Below are 6,000 nucleotides of genomic sequence, written 5' to 3'. Positions count from 1 at the left end.
TTTCTCCTGCTCCATCAGGGACTCTCTGTTGTGTTCCCTGTCAGGGCGGTCATTGGTGGTAGCCAGGCACCATCTATTTCTTCTGGTCTCAGGCTGATGAAGTCTCTGGTTTATGTGGCCATTTCTGTCTCTGGGCTAATACTCTGGGTCACACTTTGTACTTCATCTTGTGGGGCTTCCTGGCGCTTAAGTTTAGTTATTGGTTTAGAAGCCAAAGTTGGTAGTGGGGAAGTGTTTTGAGAAAATTCAACATTGTCTTGTAAAGCATCTGCCTCAGATGATGCCCCAAGCAATGACTCAGACAAGGCCTCTTTAAAGATAGCTGAGCTAATCTCATTGGGTGGGAATGGAGGGGCTAATGGTTTCACTAGGAGGGTGATTTGACAGGTAAACATGGAGTAATCTCTTCAGATGTGAGTGACAGGGCTGGTTCTGTTGGCAGGAGTGATTCAATGGAATTTAGGGGCTCAGTGTCTCCAGCTTCCTGATTATCTGCCCATATGTTCCCATCCAAAGTTTCAAGATCCCATTTCTTCCCAATGAATGCCTTCGCTTTAACTTGGGACACCTCTCGAAGTTAGCAGTTGAGTTGGCATTGTAATTCGGCCACTCTTACAATAAGACTCTGGGTTTGGTTTTCAGCAATATCAGTTCTGTTACTACAAGAAATGAGGCTCTATTTCAAAGTACAAGTGGAAATTTTGAGGTCATTTATGTGGCACTTGAGCTTTGACTCTGAAGCCCTGAGCACATCTCTTTCACACACCAGTTTATCTAGTGAAAGTAGGACCAACCAAACAGCTTCCTTACACTTCTCATTGTGACAAAATTGTGGAAAGGTATCACACATGCAATCACACAGAGCCTCGCCTTTCACCTATACCTGATCTATTGGTGGTGATATTTTGAGTATTTGAATTCCACCTCATGCCATGGATTAGAAGTGCCCTCTTTACCACTGGAAGCAGAGTCATCAACATCTTTAATAGTAACCAGACTTGAGAACCAATTTAGAAAACCCATCCTTGCAATTTTGTTTCCCTAGGACCACTCTTGGTAGTAAATGCCTTAGGCTGGGTTCTCTAGAGAAGCAAAACCAGTAAAGCATATAAATATGTATAGAGAAAGAGATTTATATCAAGGAAATGACTCATGAGGTTGTAGAGGCTGGAATGTCCCAAGTCCATGGGTCAGGATAGAGTCTTCTCCTGATGCACATAGCCACAAGGACTAGCAAACCTAAGGTCAGTAGCCTGGTGAGCAGGGCTATTGCTCACAGGCTGTGAAGATCGATGTATCCTTAAGATCGGTAAGCAAGACCGCAGGTAAGCTGCTAGCTCAAGTCCCAAGAACCAGAGGTCAGATGAACAGGAGCCAGCTGCAGGATCCAGAATGAGCAAAAGCCCACAAGCCTTGCCAGAATATCACTTATTCAATGCAGGCCACCTCCCCACGGAAACTCCCTTTCAACTGATTGACTACTCATAGCAGATCCCATCATGGAGGTGATCACATAATATCAAATCTCATCATGGAAATGATCACACCATCATACAACTATCAAACTACTGAGAATCATGGCTCAGCCAAGTTAACACATAACCTTAACCATCACACAATCTTTCACCAAAGATTAGATAGGCCTATAAAACAAACAATAACACACATGAAGAACCTGCTTCTTAGTTCAATTAAGTATACAAGACGAAATGGGCAAAGACAAGAGAGCAGGAAGGGAGAGGAAAACTGGACAAATGGACATGGGGAACCCGGGGTGGAAAGGGAAACGGGGAGAGTGCTGATACAATGTGGAGAATGCAACTGATGTCATAAAACAATTTGTATATAAATTTTTGAATTAAAAACTAAAAAAAAAAGTTTCTCGCATGCTTATGGAATTTTGTTTTTGATATAGATAAAAAATAAGAAAGAAATCTCTGGTGTGTCACTTAGTTGATGACAGTATTTAAAACTGGGTATAGACACATATAAATAATACATTTTAAACATAAGTTTTTCATGACAAGAAAAGCATTATGATTTCCAAAATTTATTCTTAAACTGTATAAATCCGTATATATTTTACAGCATTATTTAAATTATTACCATATATTTTAGAACACATTTACTAAAATTATGATTTCAAATTAAATAAGATAATACATGTGAAAGCACTTAGCACAATGTCAGGCACATACAGATGCTCAGAAAATTTCAATACAAAATGAATATTAAATTCATTATTTTAAGCCAATAAAGAACATTCTGATAATTATAATTTGTATTTAGCATTGCTATATTTTTATACCCATATGTATTTGTTCTGAGAACATGAGTCTCCAGATCTGAGAAGAGATTGCTTATTACTCACTGAGCATTTTAACACCAGATCCATGAACCCAAATCTCCATGAAGTGACATGATGAAAGACTGATGTTACCTTGCATATGCTCAGGGTTGCACCACAGAAGAGGAATCCCCAAATTATGAGATTCAGAGCTTATAGGGCAGCAGACACATCAACATTTCCTTCTTTCTGGAGAGAGAAGACATTTTGCTCTGAAATGTAAACAAATTCTCTGAAGAGAACATGGCAAGGTCCCTAGGTTTTTACTACCCTTAGTATAGGTAAGGGTAGGGGATATAATACTTTAAAACTCTCTGAAACGATTTACCATCTCTAACTTCTAAGGCATGTTTGCTATTTAATCACCCTTCAGTTATACAGAGTGTAAAGACATGAAAATATTTATGTACTATTGTCTCCTTCCAAAATATGTTATAAAATATTAGAAATGCTTAATTATATTTATGAAACTGAATCTATTGTTCATTACTGATGAATCCATAGTAAGTACAAATACTTTATGATCTAGAATGAAAAGTAAAAATAACTCAGTTTACCCCCATTGTTCTTAATGAGGAACTGAGATCCAGATATGCATAAGAATACAAAATTTTGAATTGTCAAAGTTATATATTTGCACAGCAAATCCACATAAGTAAAGTAAATACAATATTCTGCATTTACATAATTACTAATACCAAAATATGCATTGAGTTGACATTTAAATCTTATGTTAATCAAGATAATTTTATTCCAGAAAGATCTTCCACCCCTGCAAAGCTTAAAGGCTAATATGAATGAAATGAAATTCACGGTAATTGTTGTTTAAATGCACTGGTACGTGTAATATGTGCATTAACATTTTTCCTATGTTAAACAAAAACACTGGTGTAAAGAGAATGTCCATGTACGGGGTGATATTCTTAACTGATGAATGGCTAAAATTAAAATTACATGGCACTGTAAATCAATGGAAGCACAAAATAGATTTCCTTGTCTTTTATGCTAGGAAAGGTTTTAAACCAAATGCTTTCTTTAGGTTTAAAGATTTGTTAAAAGCCTCTATAGTCAATAAAATAATATTTTAACTTCCTGTCTTTCACTTGGTGTTTTACTTGAGCATTGTTGTATTCCCGCAGTTGTATATTCACAACTACAATAAAATAACATTTGATATTTATCAAGTATCTATAAATATCCAAAAATTCCTTCTGAATCATCACAAATAGTCACTTAACATCCAGTATAACATTAGTGTTAAAAGAGTATTCTCACTATTTGAGCATTCATATTTAATATATGATATAAAAGGGGCCCTAGTATTGCAATGGCTAAGCACTTAGCTGCTAATAGAAGGTTGATGGTTCAAACCCACCAGTTGCTGTGCAGGAGAAAGATATGGCAATCTACTTAAATATACTTAAAGTATATTTTAAAGCATGTTTGAAAAGATGAATGCACTTATGTTGATATCATGGATAATATGTTTTAGATTACAATGCAATTAAGTGAGAATTAATTTAAAACAAACTAATTAAAATCACCACTTTAAAACACTGCAAGGACTACCTCTACCCTAAGACAGTCTAACAAACAATCACAACAACAAATTCAGCGGAAACTCGAGTCAGTACCAAAAGGAAATAAGAAAACATTAAAAGTAGAGTTACCTTGAAGGCTAAGGTGACTGTCCAACAAAGACTATCAAAAAGGTTAAAAAAATAATAATAATACTTTAAAGTTCATAGCAAGATGGCAGTGTAAACAGCTGCATGCTCCCATCCTGTCACAAAAACTCCAAAAAAAAAAAAAAATCCCAAGCAGAAACTGGCAGAATCAATTGTGTCAAAGCTCTAGAAATCAGTGAAAGGGTTCCAGAAACTAAGCAAATGCTGAATAAAATGAAAGAAAAAAGAGAACACATAAACATTGGAAAACTTCAGTTTTCTAGCCCTGTGTACCTCACGCTCTCCCAGGCCAGGTGTGGCAGTTTTAAAGCTGTACCAGCACACACTTCCAGAGAGGGATCCCGGTCTCTGGATCTAGAAGGAGTAGAGCAGACTTTATTAGCAAATTACTGTGTGTGTCTTTTCTAGCCTGTCTGGGGGCTGCCTGAATGACCGAAGCAAGGTGCTGGTCTCAGTTTTGCCTGTATGCCAGCTCATGCAGAGCTGAATGGCAAGAGGCAGCAATCTAGGTCTGTGATGTGTAGCCAACTGGGGCTAAAGAGCATCATCAATGCAATTAATATATGCCTAAAGGCTAGACAGAGAGGCCAGAGAGTAATTTTCTTTTGGAGATTAAGATTTTTAAAATTACTTTCTACATGGGGAAATTGAGAAAGCCACAAGAATGCCCAGGGCAAGATGCATGCTCAGAATTAACCTGAGAAGACCTAACACTTTCACCTAAGGACTGATCACTAGGCTCAGTGCAAGCCTGGATATGGGCTGAAAGAGAGCTATGTCACAGAGGACTGTGTCACAGAACCAATTCGCAAGGACTTGGAGAGGTTGTAAAGAAAAACGAACAAAAAACAGCAAACCCAGGAGAAGGGGAAAAGTGATTTCCAGAGTTACTGCATAAAATATTCAAATGTACAAGTTTCAACAACAACAACAAAAATCACAAAGCATATGTCATGGAATGAATTGTGTCCCCTCAAAATACGTTTTCGTTCCTAACCTCTATGCTCGTGGCAATAATCCCATTTGGAAATGGGTTGTCTTTTTTATGTTAATGAGACAGTATTAGTGTGGGGCATGTCTTGAGTCAATATCTTTTGAGATATAAAATAAATTAAGTAAGCAAGTGAAAGAAGCAGAGATGGGGGAAGAGGATGCCAAGCCACATGAAGATCACCCAGGAGCAGAAGCTCAAAGAGACAAAGACGTTCCTCCAGAGCCAACAAAGAGAGAAATCTAGAGCCAGTGCTCTGAATTCAGATTTATAGCCTTCTAAACCGTAAGAAAATAAATTTCTATTTGTCAAAGCTGATTTTTTATGGTATTTCTGCTATAGCAGCACTAGTAACTAAGACAGCATAAAAGAAATGAAAAAGGATGGACTATTCAAAAGAAAAAAAAATAAAGTGAAAAAAATTGCCCCTGTGGAAGCCCAGATAATGACTTATTAGACATAGACTTAAAAGCAACAATATTAAATTTACTTAAATAGCTAACAGAAAACATGGACAAAAAACTAAAAAAAAAAAAAAAAATCAGAAAAATGATTTATGAAATTCATGAACAAAGCAAGAATATTGTTGTGGATTGAATTGTGTCTGCTTCCCACTACCAAATATATGCTGAAATCCTGACCCTTGTACCTGTAAATATGATTCTGTTTGGCAATAGGGGTTTTTCAGGTCATAACAGCATAGGAGGGATCCTAAACCTAATCACATCTGAGTTATAAAAAGAAGAGAATAGACACAGAGACATACAGAGGAAAGACACCCCAAATGAAGTCAGACAGTCATAGAACATGCATCTACAAGCCCAGAAACTTCAAGGATTGCCAGCTACCAGAAGCTGAAGTACACAAGGAAGGACATACTCTTAACAGCCACACCCTGAATTCAGACTTCTAGCCTCCTGAACTGTGAGAAAATAAATTTATGTTCTTTAAAGCCACCCACTTGTAGTATATGT

The sequence above is a fragment of the Trichechus manatus genome, unplaced genomic scaffold (genome assembly GCF_000243295.1).
Source record: "Trichechus manatus latirostris isolate Lorelei unplaced genomic scaffold, TriManLat1.0 scaffold00095, whole genome shotgun sequence".
Classification (NCBI taxonomy): domain Eukaryota; kingdom Metazoa; phylum Chordata; class Mammalia; order Sirenia; family Trichechidae; genus Trichechus; species Trichechus manatus.
The sequence above is the reverse complement of the archived record's forward strand: the minus strand, read 5'-3'. Positions refer to the sequence as shown.